General features: G+C 41.2%; 1 protein-coding gene and 1 long non-coding RNA gene across 4 annotated transcripts in view; one reads left to right on the forward strand and one right to left on the reverse strand.

Moving 5' to 3' along the window:
* Window positions 1–24812, forward strand: part of add3a (adducin 3 (gamma) a) — a 259484-nt gene that overhangs the window by 76521 nt on the left and 158151 nt on the right. Inside the window, exon 1 of one of the 3 annotated variants that reach the window (XM_034189172.1) lies at window positions 20269–20631. The exons of the other annotated variants lie outside the window; for them this stretch is intronic. The gene's annotated coding sequence lies outside the window, so the exon portion shown is untranslated. Of the gene's footprint in view, window positions 1–20268; window positions 20632–24812 lie in introns of those variants that run through there. 3 annotated transcript variants of the gene reach the window in all.
* On the reverse strand, window positions 7831–23517 carry LOC117527034. The gene is made up of 3 exons (XR_004565413.1): window positions 23507–23517; window positions 22756–22761; window positions 7831–8055 (listed from the first exon to the last, which is right to left on the reverse strand). It is a non-coding gene; the product is annotated as an uncharacterized LOC117527034 (long non-coding RNA).

Below are 24812 nucleotides of genomic sequence, written 5' to 3' on the forward strand. Positions count from 1 at the left end.
TTTGTCAGTTTTTTGAACACGTTCTTATCAGCGGACCTACTCCTACAGCCCGAGAGCACATACTGTGTCACAAAACTGTCATAAAACTCACTGCTGACCCTCCTCCCTCCCCTCTTCCTTTGCTCTCCATGTGTCCATATCATATACGGGTATATCTTTGCTTTTGCCAGAGCACTGCTCACAAAGCTGTACTCCCCCCCCCCCCCCCCCCCCACACACACACACACACACACAGCCACTGCAAACCTAGCACACATGATCACTCTTCACTCCAGTAAGTGTTATATGGCTGGGGGGGGCCTGGCTGCCGGTTTGTTTCTGTTTTTTGGTTTTCCTCCCAGGTGGCGTGCATTTGGGACTGAGTGGCTGTGTTGCTGAGGCTGTCAGGACCTCACCCTGATCACCTGCGACTCGTCAGGACTCACAGCTGTGGTGCATCTGGATGGAGTGGAACATGTTGGCATTTAAGACTGGAGTGCACAGTGTGTATTTGCCAGAGACTCGACCTTGTGACCAGACGGGTGAGATCGTCGTCTCGGGAGCCATCTCATCAGCAGCGGATGCTGAGAACGTCCAGGTTTGATGCACAGTCTGTGAAAGAGGAGGGGGTGAGGTCTCACGCTCGTCAGCACACTTCCTGAGGTACGTTAGATTTTGTGACTAACAGTTATACAGTCAGTAAATGTGGTGTCCCTCACACCTTATTGTATTGAGCTGTTTGTTAGTCATGTATCGGCTTCCACTGCAGTGGAGTTTTGTGAACTGGATGTTCCATGCCTGCAGGTTGGGAAGCTGATCAGTAATCAAGCCAGGAAGTGTTTGCTGTTTGTGCACCTTTAAGTGTTCTGTGTGTAGAGTGTGGACTCACATAATGGTTCCTTCTTTCACAGACTCGGTTGTTGCGGCCACCTGGGGGGTGTCGGCAGGGTCCTTGGGTCCGAAACAGCTTCTGGCTCCGGACCGTTAGCGCTGCTGGGAGCGCACCACGCCAGGCCGCACCTTTTATTATTATATTATCACTGTTATGTATTAAATTCAGTTAGCCTTTGTACCGTGCTCTGCTTATTTCATACTGGGTCCTTCAAACGCTGGTCGGTTCTCCGAGCTGCGTCCGACACATAACAGTAAGTTTTCATCCTGCCTCAGTGACATAGCTCATGCCTTACTCCAAAACAGAAAACAATCTGCATTGTTCAGTATATTAAATTTAGCATACAGTAAATTGTAGCCTGACATAACAATTAGGGATGTACTGATCCCAATACCAGTTTCGGGTATCAGCCTGATCCGCATTCATTTACTTTTACTTGTAATCATAAAACTTCTGTTATGTGTGGGACGAGGTCGGAGCACCGACCCAGCATTTGACAGGACCCAGCACGAAATAAGCAGAGCACGGTTCAAAAGATAACAGAATTTAATAATCATAATGAGTGCAGTGATAAACAACCAAAAATGGCCGCGGTCTGGTGAGGTGAAAACACGGCGCGCTCTCAGCAGCGCAAAACGGTCCGGAGCCACAGCAGTTCGGACCCAGGGACCCCGCCGACACCCCCCAGGTGGCCGCGACAAACCGAGTCTGTGAAGAAAGAAAACATGAGGTGAGTCCAACACTCTCCACCCAGAGAGACACAGCTCAGAAGGTGCACACAGTCAGCAAACACTTCCTGGCTTAAATATATATCAGCTTCTCACCCTGCAGGCACAGAACAACTCAGTTCAAATCTCCACTGCAGCAGAAGCTGATTAGACAATTACCATAACGTGACAGCTCACTAACACAAGGTGTGAGGCACACCAAATCTACTGTCATTACTTCATAAAATTCACCAAAACCAAATTACCTCAGGAAGTGTGCTGAAGAGCGTGAGACCTCACCCAATCCTCCTTCACAGACTGTGGCGTCAAACCTGGAGTGGTCTCTGCGTCCGTAATGGTGAGATTGTTCTCCTGACGTCGATCTCACACGTCTGCTCACAAGGTCGAGTCTCTGGCAATCACACACTGTGCATTCAAGGTTTAAGTGCAGCAATCTCTGATCAAGACAGAATACACCACAGCTGTGAGTCCTGATGACCTGCACATGAAAACAAGCCTCAGGTGTTCAGGGTGAGGTCCTAATACTCAGCCACTCAGTCCTGAATGCATACCACCTGGTGGGAGAAACAGAAAACAAAAACCAAACCAGCCAAACACCCCAGCAAATAACAACTTCTCTGATACTACGACACCCGTTACCCCTTTACAGCAGTGTGATGTCAACCTCTCAATGGGGGATTTTCATGCACACGCTTCTTAATTTACAGACTATAAGTCACTACTTTTTTCATACGTTTTGAACACTGAGGCTAAAATAAAAATTCTTATCTGTTTGTGGAATTCATCATCACATGATCCTGAAGAAAAATGATCTACACACAGCTTCCTGAGTTTGTTAAACAACATCTGAAAATACTTTAATTCCTCGTGTGGCTGAAAAAAAGTTCCTCTGTGACACGGGCACTTTGCGTCAGTTTCTCCTTCCAATCAGGGTTTCAGCAGCAGAGATTGCCCATCAGGTTGGTGACTTTCAGCCTTTGATGTGGTTTCCAGGCTGGGAGACCAGCTTGGTCCGCTACAGGTGTAATTGGTTTTTTGGATGTCTGTGACGCTGCATTCGGAGCTGATCTGCTCCAGCTGCACGAGCCACACAGAAGTTTTATAGTCACTGCGCGCCTTGTTCATTAATGTCTGAGTTCCCACAGGCAACGGGCAATTCTGTGTGCACGCGAGGAAATTATCCCATGATCCACAAAGAAAAAATAAATTCAAAATAAAATAATTTTAAAACTACTCCGTTTTGCCTCCGTGTGGTGCAGAGATTCCACGCAACAGCATGTGTGCACTTGCTGTGCTCATCAATATTTACATGTTCCACCTTTGGGGGGAAAAAACATTTGCGGTATTTATTTGTGTATGTTACGGTACGTATTTAATTAACAGAAACAGGCTCACAGCTGATAATGCAGAGAAGCTTCTATTCATCACAAAGGATCTGCCCCTCACGTTTAAAAAAAAAAAGCAAAGTTATTGATGGACAGTTTCAGTTCAGTTATTGATGTTGTATGTTTAGTAATGCTGAAGTCCACAGGTTACATTTAAGTGAGATTTCTTGCAGTGTCATGTTTAAGAAACACATGTAATATTAAAGGACAGTTTGTTGTATTCATAAAAGTGATGTTACATGATTTAAGTGAAATGTTTGTAGATAAAAACAAAGCTAATGATATTGGTAGCAGTTACAGTCAAAAAGTAAGGAATGACTGATGAATAAAACAGATTTTCAAAGTCATCATAAAACTCTAATGGTATCATTAAGTATTCATATTGGTACTTGGTATCGATGAGTACCAAAATTTATGTACTCGTACTTGTACTCAGTGGTATCAGTGCATCCCTAATAAACATAATTGAGCAGCCAAATCCACATACAAGCAGTTACTTCAAGATGCGTTAACAAAATAAAAAACAAAAAGACATGCTTTCCTCATTAGGACATCCTATTTTTTATATGTGGTTCATGTTTGTTTTCAGGCCCTGATTGGTAATCCAGTTTTTTTGTTTTGTTTTGTTTTTTGTCACCAAAAATGTGCACAGTCAGGTGCCAGGTAATGGTAATGGGAGATGGGCTTTGCTGAACAGTGTACTGCTGGTTGCATGTGACCCACAATGCTACCAGCTAAAAAGAAGACTTGTTATCAGGGTGTAAAATAACAACCACCAATATTAAAATTTCACTCAATGGAAAAACTTGTGCACAACCTTCTTAGATTACGTGTTAGTGCCATTAACTGCAACACAAGCCATATTATCTCAGATAATTATAATAAAATGCTCAAAAAGGATAAACAGTTGAGTGCACTGTAACAAACAGCAGCTACTAGCTACCTCTGCTAGCAGGGCCTGCAACGCACCAGCACATACTGATGTCACTCAAAGTGACCACACCCATAATTAGTCATAACAGTATGCCTTAAAGGAGACCTGCATTGAAATAAATGTGGTCAGATTTCAGAAAAGAAATAGCTGATATGTATTTATAGGACCCTTGTGAATGCAGTAAAGTAAATCTGTAAGCCCAATTTGTAATTCAGCGGAGAAATATTCATTTAAAAATGACAAATTTGCAGCTAACATTTAGCCCTCTGTGAAAACAGTTTGTACATCCGGATCATTTCCATGACGTCGGTGACAAGACGACGCGTTCCCGCCTTCAGTCTGATCCCGCATTGAAATTGATTTTATCTCTTAATAATGTTACTGTTATACACATCCTGGTTTCAACATCCAAAAGTAAGCTGCAATGATTGTGAGATACAGCTCTGCTTGCTCAGATCCGGGGATCAGATCAGCGGCGGCATCGACAGCGGGCGACATTATTCCCCGACGCCTCGCTCTCACTGCCCCGATACGCTTACCGAGTGCATGCGCTCGTTAAATTCCGCCGCGGCACTCACACCCCCGTGTCTGCTGTGCAGCCGGCACCACCTCTCTGTCTACTGAATGGAGTTGCAGCCAACTTGGCACAAGTCCAGAGACTACACTCGCCGTTTTAATGCAGTGCGCGCAGTGACACCTGTTGCTTGCAAGAACAGACTTCTTGCTGCAAAATCCGCAGCGCTGCATGTCTCGGTAATCGGAGCCGCAGAGCTCCGTGGCCGCTGAGAGAGGTTTATATATTTTTAATGACTTGAATTCTTTGCGGGTCTCGCCTCCGTAGCCCGCGACGGTACACCGGAGGTGAAAGACAGTAGATTTTCAATGCAACACCACTCAATCAAACGGGCGTATGAAAAAGTCCACAAAAATAATTTTCAAGCACAAAGAAAAGAAATGTGTACTCACCAAACGTACCGCAAGACAATATGAAGTTTTAAAAAGTAGATCCTTCCGTATAAGACAACAAAAAGGTGCAGATGCAAACTGACGTAAATCCACAAATTACAGTTGGCGCGCGCAGTGCATGCTGGGAGAGGGTCTTGTCCCTGACGTCTCGGCAGCGTCCATGATGAGAGGGACAATTTGCGGAGGGCTAAATGTTAGCTGTAAATTTGTCATTTTCAAATGAATTTCTCTGTTGAATGACAGATCTGGGCTTGCAGATTTACTTTACTACATTCAGAAGGATCTTATGTGTAAATATGTCATTTTTTGGTCCAAAGATCTGACTGCATTTATTTTAATGCAGGTCTACTTTAAAATAGCTTCAACTGATGTCATAAAATCCACCCCGCCACCACGTACATGCTGTGCATGTTTGCATATCGTGATGAACCAGACTTTAACCTTCTGGGGCCGAGCTTTACTAAATTATAAATAACTTTTTAATGATATGAGATAGAAACTTACTTTTTTTTTGCTGAAAATTTAACTCCGCAGACTTTTGAGCCAGCCATTGGCCATTTTTGTACTCCTCATAGAAGCTGTGTGATGATGTGCACAATGTGAGTGTCCAGTCGGAATTGGTTCACCGTCACATTGTTTTCCAAAATCCAATTGTACGGCAGATTTACCTCACGTGAAAAGCCAAAGATCGTTTTCAGGAGTGATATGTTACTAGTTGGCCCATTTGAATAGCCCCCTGGGTGCTCCATTATGCACAGCAATCAGTGAAAGCAGACGGAGAGCCTCTGATGACAATCTCACGTGCTCAAACAAAGAGTGTGTAACTATCAGGATTGCTCCACTAGTTTGCATGTGAATGTTACTGGATAACTCTGTTGCTTTCTCGGCGTAAAGCACTTGTTTACCATATCAATGGAGCGAGAGGGAGGGCCGCTCCTCAGACTGTAAGGAGTCAAAGTGCGCCAAAGTGTGAATGAAAGCTGCTTTAGGAGCAGCACAGAACACTCCAAAACACAGAAGAAGTAGAAGTTTGTGATGTAACCTTTGTGTAATAGCAGACAGAAATTGCTTTGAGATGAGACAAACAAAAGCATAGACCATTTTGTATATGTTGTTCAAAATGTGCATTTGTTTATTGTTTGAACCTTTTTGTTGTACAGTCTTTTACACAAGACCTCAAATTACCTTTATAAAGTGTCAAAAATGTTGTTTATTATTATTATATATATATATATATATATATATATATATATATATATATATATATATATATATATATATATATATATATATATTATTATTTGCTGTGTGTTTTGAATAAATGTGTGTGGAAAATTATTTCCGCTTTACTTTTTTCTTTCTTATTTTTGATTGTAAACCTTTATTACACTTATAAAACACAACAAAAGCATATATATTCTGAAAGCACAGGTTGTCCTGAAAAAAAAAAAGAGACATAAAACTTGATTGTGGGATGCAGGGAGAGCTGTTAACAGCAATAATGAAACATTTATGCTAGGAGAGTGAACTGTCCAAAAAATGCCCTCGGACTCCAGAGGGTTAACCAGACTGTAAACATGTTTATTCCAACTGTCAAGACATTTTAACATGGGTTTCTCCTGGGAGTGATTCACTTTTAAGCAGCCATTCAGGGAACTGCAAGATTTGCCACTTCCACGTTGGCTTCCTTGTAGCACACTCGAGAGTGGGACTTGGCTTAAATACAGTAAAACTTTTTTTGGGGGGGGTCTGTTTGTTTGCTCTTTCTTGTGCATTCATAAAGTACACATATTAACAAAAAAAAAAAACTATTACAACCTTCAAGTGGCAGCAAATACTTTAAGCAAGAAACATGTTGACCTATTGCTCAACTTCATCCAAACAACACTGACAGAGGTGAGATGTGGGAGGCAGCTTCTCATTGCTGCTTCCAGGTTCCAGGCTTCATTTCGTCTCTGTCAATAGGATAAATGAAGGAGAAAAATGTCTCTTTACAGTCATTCTGCACACTCTGTCCTCAATCTGTGTAGAAATCTGTTTTCTCCACCTGAAGCTCGAGGCGGTGTCTTCTCCTGTCACGCCTAAGTGGCGTCCCTGTATCGATCTTTCTGTGCATTTCATTTCCTCCCTCAGTAACAGTTGTTCAGACAGTGACAGCATTGTTGCCGCTGAGCGCTCCAGGATAATATTCTGAGCTCACCGTGGTGTGTTAAACATTAGCTGCTCACCAAAGGCCTAGTTACTCCGCAAACATGGATTAGTGCCTACTTAGGATCATTTCACATGTAAAACTAGACAGGCTCCTAAGAGACGGATAAAAAGCAGAGTGACAGGTTTGCAGGTGAATCTCTGTGCACATACACCAGGTGACATGATGCACTTTTCTGATCCCATGAGGAAAAAAAAAAAAAAAAAAATCAGGAACAAGCTTGCCATATATTTAACATTTATCTGCCCCTATATTAGACTTTGTACAAAATTTTCCTTGACTTTTGTGTTGTATTTTAACAAATGAAATATAGGTGACCACACAAAACAAAAAATACACTGGGTTGACACGGTCTGCAATGAAAACAGAAGTCAAACTAGATGCCAGAATCACTTTATTTTATTATTTGCATTTTCTATACTGTCCCAACTTTTTCTGATTTTGGATTGTATTTACAACTTATTTTAGTGTTTGTGCACAATTATATGCCATGAAAATCTGCCTGCAGGTTTCAAATATGGTCAGTCAGCAGATATTACTGACAAATCCATCGCAACCTTTTCTGATTTGGGGTTGTTATTAGAGCCTGACTGATACAGGATGTTTAAGACCAATACCAATTTTGATATTTGATTATTCTAAAATCTGATTCGCCAATACATCTGATATTTGTTTCATCCCAGAAACACGCAGCATAAACAAATACTTCTCCCCAAATTTGTTTTATGTAGTTTTTGAAATTAGTTCTCATCAAGATAACATAACATCATGCAGTTTGAAATGAAACTGTTTTATTGACATGAACAGAATTAGAATAGTGTGTATAACAAAATGAGGTGAAATTTCTGTGATGGAGCTAATTGTAACAGTGCTGTTGTAGTGACCACAAAGTCCACTCTAAACAGAATCCATACCAGTGGACTTTACATGCCGTTCATCCTGCACACCTCTATTTTGCAGTACTTTGTTGATAACCTGTAAATATCTCGAGAGATTCCGTGTCCCCAGGATGCTACGTTTATGTAGCATCTGCATCCTTCTATAATATTTGTTGCATGTTTTTGTATAGAGGGACTGGGTTAAAGTGAACCCTGTTGTTTTTCACATGACTATCAACTTACCATGAACACAGATGATTTCTATGCTGCTCAGTTGTCTTCTGTCAGCCAGTTGTTATGTATGTTTGCTTGGATTTTTTTTATGTTGGTGGGGGATCTGCTTCACTGGGTTCAGGCACCTTATATAGGCCAGAATTAATCTTTTGTGTGGATACAATGATTTATTTTTTTTTACCAAAAATAAAACAAAAACCACACACCTGCCACAAGCAACTGCTGACTTTGAAACAACAAAAAAGTCCTATAATTTACAACGATACATGAACTCAGCAGCATTCTGTGCGACGTTCACATGGGCTGATCAGTTTACTGCTCTGATTATATATTCAGTCATCTTTACACTTATCTCTATTACCCGTTTTGACAGTTTTGTGTTATAAATCAATATATATGGCTTAGTAACATAATAGAATTGATACAGCAGTCACCACGGCACACAAGCGGATTTTTTTCAGGCCTCCTGTGTGTCCTGCACCTTTCGGTCTAGCCTTTTCTGGAATGGTCTTCTGTCTGAAATTAAAGAATTTCTGAAACGTTCAAAGCATGCTGAATATGCACAGCTTTTGGATTTGAAAGCAAGTTTAAAACAATATTACATGTGCTATTAACTCATTGAGTGCCAGCCATTTTCAAAATTCAGAACATCCCAGTGCCAGGATTTCTTCAGCATTTGAGTGTTTTTTCAAGACCCATAGAAAATTGAGTTCTATGTCCATGTCAACAACAAACATACCACAAGAAAAGAAATTGGCTCAATGACGCCTCTTTGGCGCGCGGCATTACTATCGGAAAAGATGCATTTTAGAGTCAGTGGCATCGAGTGAGTTAAGCATGTTGCAACAGTGTGACCTGCAGAACTTTCTACACATGGATATAGAACTTAAGCACCAGGACAAAAACTGTTGAGCCTAAGATTCCATGTTATGGTGATCACGTGTAGAGCATCTTGTCAGAATTTGACAGGTGCGTCACTGACTTTGCATCCAAAGAGCCTGTTGTCAGTTTTCTTTCTTCATGTGGACTTTATATTGTCCAAAGTGGCATCACATTTCAACCTGGATCCTCACACTGAAAAATGACACTGAGCTCAAATCCAGAACAACACCTGACATGAATGTCCAAATCTGGAATCTGGCACTCAGGCACTCTCTGTCTGCATTAGAGTCCCTGCTTACGGGTGCACTCAGCTCCTACTGTCCAGACAATGACAGACCAGCTTCCTCCTCTCGGGGCCAGAAGTCCCACTAAGGTAGGGAACAACTTTTCCAACTTGAGGCCAGTCCTTGTGCTTATTCTTTTCCACCATACACATTTACTTCAATGATGCATTATTATTGTTAAAACCTGCCAGAAAATTGTGTTATTATATTGGTGCACAATATATTGCAACTACGTTGTGGCGTTCGATATGGCTCAGTAGATCTCGATACACTGTCAACTTTAAAAGTAGTTCTCGGTTCAAAACAGGTTGGGCACCCCTGGTGTAAAGGATCTAACTGCGTGGGCTCAGGAACACTTCAGAAAACCATTGTCAGTTAACACAGTTTGTCACTACATCTACAAGTGCAAGTTAAAACTCTACCATGCAAAGCGAAAGCCATACATCAACAACATCCAGAAACACTGCCACCCTCTTTGGGCCCGAGCTCATTGAAATGGACAGATGCAAAGTGGAAAAGTGTGCTGCGGTCTGAGGAGTCCACATTTCAAATTGTTTTTGGAAATCATGGACGTCGTGTCCTCCTGACAAAAGAGGAAAAAGACCATCCAGTTTGTTACCAGCGCAAAGTTCAAAAGCCAGAATCTGTGATGGTATGGGGGTGTGTTAGTGTCCATGGCATGGACAACTTACACATCTGTGATGGCACCATCAATGTTGAAAGGTACATCCAGGTTTTGGAGCAACACATGCTGCCATCCAAGCAACGTCTTTTTCAGGGACGTCCCTGCTTATTTCAGCAAGACAATGCCAAGCCACATTCTGCACATGTTACAACAGCGTGGCTTCGTAGTAAAAAAGTGCAGGTACTAGACTGGCCTGCCTGCAGTCCAGACCTGTCGCCCATTGAAAATGTGTGGTACATTATGAAGCACAAAATATGACAACGGAGACCCCGGACTGTTGAACAACTGAAGTCGTACATGAAGCAAGAATGGGAAAGAATTCCACCTACAAAGCTTCAACAATTAGTGTCCTCAGTTCCCAAACGCTTACTGAGTGTTGTTAGAAGGAAAGGTTATGTAACAGTGGTAAACATACCACTGTCCCAGCTTTTTTGAAACGTGTTGCAGGCATCCATTTCAAAATGAGCAAATATTTGCACAAAACAATAACGTTTTATCAGTTTGAACATTAAACATCTTGTCTTTGTGGTGTATTCAATTGAATATAGGTTGAAGAGGATTTGCAAATCATTGTATTCTGTTTTTATTTACATTTTACACAATGTCCCAACTTGGGGTTGTATCTCCGGAAGAGGATATATGTATATATATGTATATTTGCATATATATATATATATATATATATATATATATAATAGAAAATTTAACCTTTTAATCTTAACGTTATGACATTAAACATTTTTACTTGATTGACTTCACATTGACAACATACCCCTGTACATTCACTAGAGGTCTCTTATTTATAAAACTGTGACATCTATAAATAAGGAATGGATTTGCTTGAAACACTGCAGTGACATGCATAAGGGACCTAGCTTGTGTAGTGATGACAACAAATCAGGACATGCTTGTTGTTATTTAAACCTCCAGAAGAAAAAGGCAGATAATAACCCCCAATCTACCTGGCGTGATTCTGATTCTTCAGGATCTGGTAGGCGGTATAACGTGTCTCAGCAGGTGTCATACTAGCCAACGTTTTGTTGTGTTACATACAGAGCAGTTGGAAGAATTCTTACTGGTCAGCACAGACAAAAGTCTATCTACTCAACAACATCATGGGATCATCAGTATTAATGTGTTTGTTAGCAAGATTAGGTAAAATGTCTTCAAGTAACCCCGCAAGGAACTTGATAGAATGATGTTCATCAAGCGAAGAGACCCATGAGAATTTGGCTTTGATCAGAAGCCAGATATGATTCAATGTCATTGTTGAGACTTTCTTTCACATGTTTCAAGATGTTTTCCACATTTCAGACTAAAACAAACACACTGCTCTTATCAAAACCTGCCAGTCATACGTATCTGATGACAATTAATGAGTGAAATTGCCTGCAGATCTAGATCACAATCTGGGTGATATCAATATATGAATACAAACATTCCATAATGTTCTTAAACCCATTGAAAAATTACTGGATTGCTTTTTCAACAAATATGTGCTCTCTATCTCAGGGATGAGAATTTTCCATGGATCCACAGATTTCAGAGATTTTCTGGGTTTCTGGGCCATTTATAAGATGAGTGTAAAGCTGTTGAGAAAAATTTTGGGTGGGTGGTGCAACGACATCCAGTGCTCAGGTGTGTGTCCAGAAATTCTATTCATGCAGTTGAAATATGTTTACACTCACTGAAATTTTGAAGTGTGGTGTCGGGGCTTTGTATTACTGATTTGTTGGGATCGGGGGATGTGTCATCTCCTGATGACACTTGTTTTGTTAGAAATGGGTTTACCAAAGTGTTTCGGTCACAAAAGTAACGTAATATATCACAAAAATTCCAAATAATCAAGTGTTTGACTTTTTAATTTTTGCTTTTTTGAGCAACACACAACACTTCACAAACACGGTAACTTAAATAAAATAATAATTAAAAAACTGACTGCTAGGCTGCATGTTCAACCTCCAGCTGAAATGCATCTGCTGAATTACAGAGAAAGAGGGAGAAAAAAAACATTCAGGGACCCAGTCCATCAACCTTTATAAAAAAAAAAAAAAAAAAAAACTTAAAAATGGTTAAATTTTACAAGCTGGAGAAAACAAAACAGAAAGCCACATCCCATTGCCATTTCAGCAAAATGCCAACACTTTGGCACAGTGACATTGTGCCATTGCTTCGGGAGAGCCCTGGACTATTGATGTTGTTTAAAAATGCAGAAGTACTTTTTATCCGATTACTTGATTAATCGCCAGAATAATCGATAGAATACTCGATTACTAAAATAATCGATAGCTGCAGCCCTAGACAAATGTTTGCTGATGTGTTGTGATTGTTTTTTAATTAAAGCTGTTTGTTCTACTCTCTGAGCCCATGGAAAGCAAGAAGGTCTGAGTTATTGTTGACATCAGAAATTTTAAAATAAAGTTATTGTGATGAACATATATTTACGTCCACCAAGGATGTAATAAAATCATCTCCGTTTATTTATTTATTTGTCTGTCTGTTAGCAGGATTACTTCAAAACTACTACACGCATTTTGATTACATTTTCACTACAGATAGATATTAGGCCATGGAAGACTCCAATGAATGTTGGAGTTGATCTGGAATCTGGATCAAGATTTCATTTTGTATAGGCCTTGAAGGATTAAATTAAAACATCTTCACAGATTCTCACCAAATTTGCACCATAGATAGATATTAAGAAGACGCCACTGAATTTTGGAGGTGATCCAGATTGGTGGACATCAGAAATCTTGGATTGCTCTTGTTTATTTCTTCTTATTCAACTGGTAACTATACAGCACATGCATGCCCTTGACAACAGAAAATGCACCATTGCTAACACAATAGTGTGCATGCTGCAGGCATTGAGACTGGTTGGCCCATTCATTGTGGCCTTCCATGTCAATAAAGATATGGTCCCTGTTGCAAAAGTGGAAAAAGAAGGCTCTAAAAAGCTGTCAAAAACAATTGACCCACCCTTCAACTGTATATTTCACAATGATTGCTTTTTCATTTTTGGAGCTTGTCCTCATAGTACTCCATGGAGGACCATGATTTTTTTTTTGTCTTGTGTCTTTCGTACAGTTTGTCACATGATACAGAGATGTTGTTCTGTAAAATCCCATCAACCTGTTATAGAAAACAAAAATATTGTGGAGGTCTTTTACTTATCTCAGGTGTTTGATGTCAGAAAAAGCTCAGTGAAAGTGTCACCTCTGTGTCAGTGGAGTTGCCTCATCGCTTTATCTGAATGACTTTTACTTATTTTAAGCAGGGCCACATCTGTCGATTTTCTCCATATGGCCTCAAAGCAGTGCACCTCTTTTTTTTCTGTGAAAACACAGAGCGGTGCAAGTAGTGAGCTCAGTGTTTATGAATTCCCAAACAGTTAGCATCAGTGAATGTGCCCCCTATCAGCTCTGTCGTTACTCTTGGTGTTTGGTGGGAAACGCTGACAGAAGGCCGATAGTGCAGCTGTAGCTATAATCAGACACCAGTATACTTTTAGCTCAGCACATATCCGGGTCTTCCAGCAAATCATACTTTGTTTTTGTCCGTAGTATATCACAGTGGTAAAGGAAGGGGTGGCTTTGTGTTGGATTAGGCAAGAGCACTGTAGTGTGCAAAGGATTCATTTATCATGAGTTGATAACAGTTGCCTAGAGACGGCAGCGCATCGAGCAAGTTTTCAACTGCCTGTCTTTAGTCTGACCCTGTCTGTAATGTGTCACGAGTCAACCTAAAACAACAACAGCCATTTGCGATGCCAGAGGGCTATGATTAGCTCTCGTTAACAGACAAGTCTACAGTTACTGGTGCGAGACTGTTTTAGAATTGTCCAAATTTGGTAGTTTGCTTTTGCTTGAAAGGTTGTTACATTTTTCTTGATACAGGATGAGCACAAAAACCCTCCTTGATTTCAAGTAGCTAAAATAATCATGTGACCAGAAGTGGGTCAGGTCATCGCAAATCCTCACACATCTGCACACACACTTCCTCCTGCAGGTCGTCATCACGATGGCGTTTGAAGGAAGAGACAGTATTAGTCATGAAGTTCCCCCAGATAAATACGAGGTCTGTTAGAAAAGTATCCGACCTTTTTATTTTTTGCAAAAACTATATGGATTTGAATCACGTGTGATTGCATCAGCCAAGCTTGAACCTTCGTGCGCATGTGAGTTTTTTCACGCCTGTCGGTTGCGTCATTCACCTGTGAGCAGGTTTTGTGTGAGCAGTGGTCCACCCCTCTCGTCGGATTTTTATTGCGAATAAATGTCTGAATGATTTGGAGCTTTGCTGCATCAAATTTTTCCTGAAACCGTGAGAGACCTCCAGGTGGACACCATTCGGAAAATTAATATGGCTTTCAGCGACGATTTTATGGGGATTATACAGATTAAGGAGTGCTCCAGCCGGTTTAAAGACCGTCCACAGCGTCTGAGAGTGCGGCGCACTCCGAGCGACAACCAGATCATTTCCAACGTGAAGGCTTTGTTGATCCGGGACGTCGTCTGACTTCCACAAAAAAAGGCAGAAGGCGTGGACATCAGCACTTTTTTGGCACATTCCACTGTTACAGGAGTTTTTTTCATGGAAAGAGGAGCGGAGGGATGCGCCACCGTGCCGCTCATGGCGCGGCACAAAACCACCTCCGTGTTGGTCTCACAGGACAGCTTTCAGGTGGCTCAGACGGCTTTCGGTTGTTTTTCAGTCGTGTGAATATCCGAGAAATTGTGCATGAGCTGCATGTGCCCCAACATGTCCTGTGAGGCTTCATCATGGCGTTGCTTTGCACCATGCGGCTCTGCCGCGACGCGCGGAATTCCTCCGCTCCTCTTTCCATGACAAAAACTCCTGTAACAGTGGAATGTGCCGTTCATTTCTAAACTGGACGCCATGTTGATCCTGGACATCGTCTGACTAGCACAGAAATTGCGGAAGACGTGGACATCAGCACTTTTTCGGCACATTGAGACAGACGTGCGGAGGAATTCCGCGCGTCGGGACGTTTCTGCATGGCGCAAAGCAACGCCGTGATGAAGCCTCACAGGACATGCTGGGGCATGTCCAGCTCATGCACAATTTCTCGGATAGTCACACGACTGAAAAGCAACTGAAAGCCGTCCTGTGAGACCAACATGGAGGTGGTTTTGTGCCGTGCATCCCTCCGCTCCTCTTTCCATGAAAAAAACTCCTGTAACAGAGTAATGTGCCGAAAAAGTGCTGATGTGTGATAAACCTGTATTATAATGCTTGGATTTAGGTAGAAACATTTTTTCAGTTTAGCAAAATTTTAAGGGCTGTATTGGTTCAAAGCTGCAGTTCCAGATTGGGGGTGGGATTTGAATGCTTTGTCCAGTTAAAAAAAATTCTTTTAACTCCAGTTTATTTGCCTGGACGTTATAAGAACAACAATCACGGCATCTTCTGTCATTACTAAAACAGTAATATTACAAATGCCATTTGATACTTAACATTTATTTTTGTCTGTGACATGTTTTCATTCTTTATATATTAGCCAAGTTGCCAACATTATTGTTTTTGCAAAGATGATTGCAATAATTGACATTGTCTCTGTACAGTTGTAGCAACTTATTTTTGTGTTCTTGAATATGCTACTGCATGTATCTATATTGTTTTCCTAATTCATCAAGTGAAGGTACTTTTATCAGAACTGAGAAATTTGCCAGGTCAAGCTTTCAGCCTGGGACTCACAGCTTCAGTACCTGTGACACTTGAAGCAAGCAAGACATTTTTACCCCTTTGGACAGCTTTTTTAAAACTAGTGCAGTGCCCATAGGAAGTTGGTATTCCTCTAGAAAATTGGGAGCTTAAGTAGATTTTTCATGGATGGTCGTATGAGGCTGTGTTTGAAGGTGGGATGTACAAAGAGCTGTATTTACTCTGACATAGTTTTAAGAGACAAAGTGGACATTTGTTTAGGGCCTCTTCACACAAAACACGAAGTTGGGCGAAAGAAGCAAAAACCGGTTGAAATTTGTAATCAAAAAAGAAATGGGGAACAGCGAAACATTCCACTTGCTGTGGGGAGGGACACAGGCATGCACGATAACATGGGCAGACAGGCGTGCACGATAACACTGTGATGGTTTCGTGAACGCTTGTGTTCACGTGCACAACCACAGTGCGAGCACATGGAAAGTCATGCACACAGCAGCGGAACAAAAAAAACACCACTATTTATAATACTTAATTCCTGTTATAAATAGCGGATTTAGCTTCCGCCTACACGTACACCATGAAGTAATGAAATAACGTGAATTACTGTTCCCCCTTTTATGTGGTACATGAATTACCTGATGCACTCATCTCATGAAGACATCACGTGGGCTCTCATCTCATAAAGAGACAGCTCCCATGTCCTGAACACATCATCCAGCATGGCGTGTCCAGCGCGCAGTGATCCGCTGGTGACCGCGTTGCAAATGTGATATGTGTTTTAATTGTTACAATGTGGGGAAATCCCGCAGTTAGATGCGCCTCACAGTGGCATCCAGCGTTGTGGTGCGCTGATGCGGCGGTCAGCTGAGGCGATATGTGTTTTAATTTATTTCTACGTGAAGACAGCAAGCCGACGTCCACGCCTCATGGTGAAGTTATGCGTGTGCTCACAGCCACAAACACTTGTGTGCCACAAATGGCTGTACGCTGTGCGCACATTCCCATTTTTCGTTTTGATATTTCTTAAAGCGTCAAGGTCGGCGTGTGCTTCATTTTTCTTTTGTTAGTTTCGGTTTTGTTTTGTTCCTTTATGCGCTCTGGACTCGCAGGCTTTTCAGTAATGGGAGATTTGCCGGCTCATTCATCCACCTTTTCTTTGATTTGTGACTTTGTGACTTTGTGACTTTTTTCCTTCGTTCAGCTATCATCGTGTGTCATGTGACTGAGCCCTTAGGTCTGCTGGCGATAGAGGTGTGAGGTGTGCATCTGGAGGGGAGCTGGGCTAAAGAGCTGAATCACACAAGAGGAGCTGTGACTCAGGCAGATTGGTCACCTTTTTATGCCAGTCTGCATCTTCGCTGCACTGCAGAGGAGAACACTGCATCCACAAACACTGGTCAGTGTGGGAAAACTGGAAAAATGTGTGCAAAATAGGGAGCCGCAGTCTTGTTTGAACACCTGTGTGATATCACGGGATTTGACCACTTCCAGGGTCAAAGCTTAACGTAACAATGCTCTTCTGCCCTTCAGGCAGATATATATATATATATATATACAGAATGTGCAGACATTTATTTTGATACATGAAACAGTGGGTTAAAACGGCAAGCTTAAAGGGCCTTTTATACTGTGTGTGCCATGCGCACAAATTGCCACATCCACATGTACAGAGTGCACATACAGTAGGGCTTGAACAAGTTTGAAAGTCGCCACGTTTGTAAAGACTTATGTTCCCAAAAAATAAATAAAAAGCCAAACACTCAGTCTGCGAGTCATAACCACAAGATTAGCAGCAAAAAGCAGAAGAAGGACTGACAGACATCACCCTGGTGGGAGGAGCTTTTTATCAGCGACTGTACGTCAGTGAGACTGGGCAGAGCTGAAGCAGCCGGTGTGATCGAGCAGACACACTCAATCCAAAATTCTTAATTTTTGGAAAAATAGACACACCCAGTTTGAGCAACGAAGCTTCTGCAAATTTGTCTGTGAGTGAGTAATCAGAAAATAAAACGTGGCGTTAGTGCTCCACTGAACGCTGACGTTTTACCAGCTAACGTTAGCTTAGCCTTTAGCTGCAGTATGCTGAATCAAGAATCAATCACTCAGCCGAGCTGACTGAATGTTTTATATTTGTAAATTGTCCTATTTTTACTTTTACTAAATACATCTACACAGTAGTTTTTAATTGTTACTGCTCTGACTACAAGAACAGTCTCAACTTTATATAACTTTTTTTTTTTTTTAACTACAGAGTAATCAAACCTTAAGGGCCCTGTCACACCCTGACATTTTAGATTTTAGCCAGCGTATGCTGATGCATGAAAAATGCACCGAATATGCTGGATACGTTGACTAACTTATACATCTGTCACAGCATGACAATTTTTCCAGTGTATGCTGACTGCCCGTTTCCACCGAGCGGCTCGGGTCAGTACTGCACAGTATGGTATGGCTTGGTTTGCTTTTCCACTGCCGGCAGAACCTTTTTGTTTGGCAGGCAGAACACGTAAATATTGACGAGCATGTCATCGAGCATGTGTACACTGCTGCGCAGCCTATCCACTCCACACGGAGGCCAAACAGAGTAATTTAACATTTTTAAAAATTTTATTTAATTTTTGTCTTGTGGTGATAGGATTTATTTTCAGTGTTTGCAGAATGCTGAAGAATCGACTGATGCCTGTGGTAAACGCTGACGTAAATGAATGAGACTTTCAACTTTTAAAATAAGTTAATTTTCTTGTTGTGGCACAAAGCACTAGTGTTCTCTGGCTCATGCTGAGAAATGCACAAAAGACAGATAGACTTCTTTACAACGCTACATTTCTTCAGCCACGACAAGGAACTAAACTGTTTTCAGACATTTTCCATAATCGGGAAGCTTTACGTAGATAGGTTTTCATCAGGCTGTGATGATGAATCCAGCTGAAACGAACAGGTAAGACTTTATTAATTAAGACTTCATATTTACTCAGAATGGTTTTAATATTTGGAACAATCACTGTTCACATGAGGACTGCAGCATTCTTTTGTTGAGCCAGTCAATGGACAGCATCAATGGTCATATTACCTACAACTTATGGCCCACGTCTTCAGGACGTATGGGATGTCCCAGCATACATGGAAAATATTGTGTATGCCCAAAATTTGTGACATACTCACAATATTATTAAGAATTATTATTAAGAATCCTTGTAAGAACTTTTCTAGCACAAAGACCAGTGGAATACCCCTACAGTTTTTACAGTCCAGGTGATCATACTATTCTTTCCAGATTGACAAAAATATTGGGCTGTTGTTGGATGGATTCTGGAAAGGTTTCCTGATTTTAACTGTACAGATGATACTGTGATCTCTGTGGAATCATTGGATAGATTGACTGCATCACTTAATGAGCTGAGTGAGGAATCTGAATGCCTGGGTTTGCGTTTGTCCTGGGCCAGGCTTTCAGTGACTTCCTAAACTCAGACATTACACACGTACTGTATGTGTATGTCGCAAAAGTATTGACATTCATCTATCTCGGCAGTGACATTCATGTCTCACAGTCCTCAGGCTTTCCGATGGAGAGACACCTAGAAAGAAGTTATTGAGTCATGAGGTCGGTGAGCTGAGGTGTTTGGTGATGCCGATGTCTTTTCTTCAGAATAACAACTGTCATTTCAGAGGATCCTTGGGTACAGCTGGAATTACTTTATATATAACAAGCAATTACTTAGGGACACTCAGACGAGCATTAAGAGGGAGAGTCAGTAAAGATATTTTGATCTTGTGACGCGTTTGTCTGTGCATGATCCAGCACGTGAGTGTTGAAGACACAAGAGGCAATAAAAGGCCAGTGGAATGCCCACATTTCACCTGGCTGTAGCAGACAGGTGACTGATGGGATAGATCGATTGTCTGCCTGGTTGGTTAGTGTCTAGAACCCAAAGTGGTTCCATGATGTTGTGGATGCAGCGACACCTGGCACTGGTCCATGCTCCAACTTTACTTGACTTGGAAAATGGTGATGACAGTATGTTTCAACTTCCTGTGGCACTTCTGTTCCTCAGAGACATGTTAGATTAGGACAGTGTCTCGACAGGCTGTAAAGACTTTGCATTTTGTGTTCCACAAGCAGGTTGTCTGGCTGACGTCATGCTGCTCCCAGCACACATCATAAACTCTGACCTTTAGTGGTATGTGGTGTGGACGGCTGGGCCGGTGTGAAGACGGCAAGAGTGAGACACAGAGACAAAGAGAGGATTGTTGAATAATGGAGACAGAACATAAAGTGAATGATTCAAAGGTAAAAGAAGAGAGACTAGACCAGAGAGAGAGAGAGAACGTGAGGGAGGAGTGATTAGACTGTGTGAGCCTAAGCCCTGATTGGCCAAGCGTGTGTGTGTGTGTGTGTGTGTGGGTGTGTGTGCGCACTTTTAGCCAGTGTGTGTGCGCACTTTTAGCCAGTGGGCGGGGATTAAGCGCCTATCACGTGGTCTCTTTAGCTTCTTTGCTTCACAAACACACCCTCACTCGCAGAGGACACACACTGGCGTCCACACACACACACACACATATACTCTGACATACACACTCACAGCTGTTGATAGTTCTCTGTGATGTGCACTGGGGGCACCAAGGAACCTGCAGGAATCTGGCGGAAAGCAAAATCTGCAAAGCAAAGCTGCTGTGATCTTGACCATTGAACATGTATGTGGAGATTCTGCCTGGATAAACTGGACCGAATGGTTTTTCTATATTTCATATCCTGGTTTTTCTCTTTTTCGTTTCCCGGCTGCTGTCTGGGGCTCAGTGTTGGAATTTGAGAACAGAGACATGTGTTTTGCCTCAGCTGCCTACTACCACTGCCGGTTCTTTCCCATTCACTGACCAGTGAGGAAATCCAAGGTGCGTGGGACTCGTATTTGTTTGTGTACCGATTGTTGCGTCATTCTACCTGTTGAGATTTGGTTCTTCTGGGATGTTTTATCTATTTATTTTTCGACAGCAAATCCCATTCACATCTAACGAAATCCCACCAGCTGCCAAAGCATGTTTAAGAATACGCCTTGTCGTAAAACTGACTTGTAATTTTTGGGGAATTCCTTGTTCGTATGGTTACTTAGACACTGACACAGACACGCCCACACCGTAAACACTCCTGTCAATAATTGTGCAGCAGGTTTTTGTATGGCAGAAACAATTAGCCTGGTTATTATTGTACATCAACGGCATAAAATGCAACATAAATTGTTGAATAGATACATTTGACCTAAATAATATTTAATCAATCAATCAATCAATCAATTTTTTTTTTTTTTTTTTATATAGCGCCAAATCACAACAAACAGTTGCCCCAAGGCGCTTAATCACATGAATTACATTCAAACTCGAAGGATGTTCATCTTGCAGTATCCTCTGGTCAACTGTTCCACAGGATTTTATTATATGTGCTGAGAAATACCCATGTGAGCTCTTTGAAATTATGCTCACACGTTTGACAATGATGATGCATCTGTGGATACAAATAATATATCTGCAGTGCACATACAGACCCTGGATTGAATATTCAATTCATAATTTGATACAGATGCACATTCCTGAGCCTTTCAACAGGTGCCGGTGTTCAGCAGTTGGCAGCGCAGTATGTAATGTCTTTCTTTTCATTTGGAATCCTGAAGTGTTTGAAACACACATTTCAAAGATTTCAAAATGTTTTGAGTTAGCCTTTGCTAATTTGCAGTTCCAGCAAAATGTTTTAGCACCATCCCCAGCCACACATTCTGTCGATTGTTCTTCTTTTTTTGTACTTTTTTGTTATGTTGTATATTTTGTCTCATACTGTGACATCTTCCTTTTCATGTGGACTCCAGAACAATGTTCCGAACACAGGACGTTTTAAGGTTTTACTGTTTCGAAACAGAGTTTTGAGTTCGCAATCACAAATGTGCAGTACCATCTAGGGCTGCCACGACTAGTCGACTAGTCACAACCACATCGACTGTTGGAACTGTCGACAACTAATTTATTAGTTGACGAGTCGTTTATTTTATTTAAGTTTTTGTTTTTTCTCAATTCATAGTTTTAGGCAGCGAGCCGTCCTGCCGTCATTTGGACGTTCAAATTTTGAGAAAGACGGCCGATTAAAACAGTGGCCGTCTTGTTCAAAGCCATTTAAAATGCGTAGTTTACCGACAGAGCTGTCAGTGCGTGTGTGTTGTGCACACAGTTGCGGGCGCAACTGGCTGCAGACTGCGAGCGAGGGAACCATCAGTGCACTTGAGACAGCGAGCGCGAAGCAGAGAGAGAGGATTTTAACCCGAGAGAGCATGTGTATAAAAACAAAAAAACAAAACCAAACCGTGGAGCTGCCTTTACTTCTCTTTCCACTTTCTCTACCCGCACGGTTCTGATGGCACCGACCTGTTCACACCATGTGCGTGTTGTATACTGATGAGATCATGAGATGAAATAAACGGTCAAATATCCATAAAACATTCTTAAAAAATGAGAACATATAAATGAACTGAGCAAAAATTACACATACACGGGTTAAAAATAAAACCCTGATGTGGAGAAGCTGATGTTCAGAGGCACAGATCACAAAAAGCAGGTGAGAACTCTGAACTTTAACAGCTGTTATTTTCCAAAGGTATGTATTTATTCATTATTAAGCTTAATGCAGTGTTCAAGCACAAAACGTGACTGATGAGGAGAAAGAAAAATGACTTTTAAAAATGACGTCATCCCACTAAATGAACTGGAGTCAGAATAAAAATACAAGCTGCTGATTTTTGTTATTTTTCAAAGTTATTATAAGCTGCAGCTATATGTTTTATTAATTTCAAAGTGAGTTATCTCTTATTTTATTCTGATTTATTCATACAAAAAAATAGGGGGAGTCAAATCAGCCTGCATTGTTCTGTTCAGTTTATATCAAAGTTTTCCTGCACGTCTGTGTATTTTTTCCTTCTTTATAAGAGTTTGATTACATTTGCTCCAAAAAGTTTTAAAACACAATAAAATGTTCACACTTTTCTTTATAGCAGTTCTGTAATTTCAGAAATGCAAGAGAAACAACCACAAATCAGAAAAAGTTGGGACTATATGTAAAATGAAGATGAAAATAAAAATGTTGCATTATTCCCAGTTTCTCCATTCACAGAAGCCAAACGTTCTTCCAGAGTTGTGTCTTGGTGGCTTCCCTCACTTGTCTCCTTCCAGCATGAACATTTAGTTTTTGAGAACTGCCTACCTGACACAGATTTACTATAAAGTACCACACTGTTTGTATTTCTGAATGATTGATGTAAATGAAGTCTAAGAAATAGTCACTGAGTTGGAAATGTTTATGCTTTCATCCCCAGAAAATGCTGCAGGCCTTAAATTTAGGAAATTATGTATGATCCGACTAGTCGACTAATCACAAAAATAATCGTTGACAAGTCGACTATCAAAATAGTCGTTTGTGGCAGCCCTAGTACCAGCAGAACGTTTTGGGATCATTTTCGGTCACACGTTTTATCTAATGTTTAATTACGGTTTTACTTTCCTATTCTGTTGGATATTTCACCTTGTATTGCATTGTTATCATTTTTCATATTGACATAGACTTAGAACAGTGTTGGAAACATGAGTGTGTTAAAGGTTTCGAAATGTTTTGAAGCAGAGTTTTGAGTTAGACATCACTAATTTTCCCACCTGAGAGAAGGTTTTAGCATCATTCCCAGCCACACATTCTATCTGTTCTGGAATTTTACTTTTACTTTTCCACTGTGTTAACTATTAGGGGTTCAAGCTCGGTGGGGCTGGTAACAGTAGTTACAAACAAAGACTGTTTCCAGTCCAGCAAGGCTGGAAACCCTATTGTTTCGTAATCCTGACTAGTCATGACAGCCCTAATCAACACCAATTTTTGCAAGTCCAATCAGTGGACCATTTAGAGCTAAGGGCCCTGTCACATCTTGACGATTTAGCCAGCGTATGCCAACTTGTGAAAAATTTAGCGAATATGCTGGATACATTGAAGAAGTTATACATCTGCCACACCATGACGATTAAGCCAGCGTATGCTGACAGCCCCATTTCCACCGAGCGGTCCGGGTCAGTACTGCACGGTATGGTACGGGTCGGAACGGTCAAGTCTGGCTTGGTTTGCGTTTCCACCACCTGCAGAACCCATTAATCTTGTAGGCGGTGCATGTAGATGTTGGCAAGCACGTCATTGAGAGCACAAACACTTTTGCACGGCCTCTCCCCTCCACACGGCAGGTGATGTATGCAGAATGCTAAAGAATCAACTTATGTCTGTGTTAAACGCTGAAGTGAATGAATGAGGCACTGTGATTCTTTCAACTTTTAAAATTTGTTAATTTTCTTGTTGTGGCACAAAGTGTTGGCTACCCCTGGCTCAGGCTGAGAAACACACCAGGGGCAGAGAAAACACAGAGACTATGAAAACACAGACGCTACGTTTCTTCAGCCACAACAAGGAACTAAAATATTTTCAAATGCTGTTTTCTAAAATCAGGACACTTTATGTGGATACGTTTTCATCAGGCTGTGATGATGAATCTGACTGAAACGAACAGGTAAGATAAGACTTTATATTTACTATATGGTTTCAATATTTGAAATGGTGTGAACTGTTCAGTTGACTGCAGCTTTCGGTTGTTCAGCCAATCAATGGGCAGGATCAATAGATATATTTCGACTTATGAGTAATTACAAAAAACGTGTGTCAACAATCACATAACTTACCTACAACTTGTGGCCCACGTATGCGGGATATGTGAGACATACGCTGGCATGCCTCAAAAATATTGTGCTTGCCCAAAATGTTTCAATGTACTCGCAGCACTACACTGTTTACCAGCATGCTTCAACATCCTCTTAACTTACACAAAATGCATGCATAACTTATTAGACGTACGTCAACGTATTCAGCATATTTTTCATACATCGGCTAAATGTGGGCTAAATTGTCAAGGTGTGACAGGCCAGTTAAGTCATTTAAAGGAGAATTATACCTTAAAAGATGCCAACTTTATCAAGGAGAACAGAATACAGGGAGCAGTCAGAACAGAAAG

Source organism: Thalassophryne amazonica, chromosome 15 (assembly GCF_902500255.1).
Source record: "Thalassophryne amazonica chromosome 15, fThaAma1.1, whole genome shotgun sequence".
NCBI lineage: Eukaryota > Metazoa > Chordata > Actinopteri > Batrachoidiformes > Batrachoididae > Thalassophryne > Thalassophryne amazonica.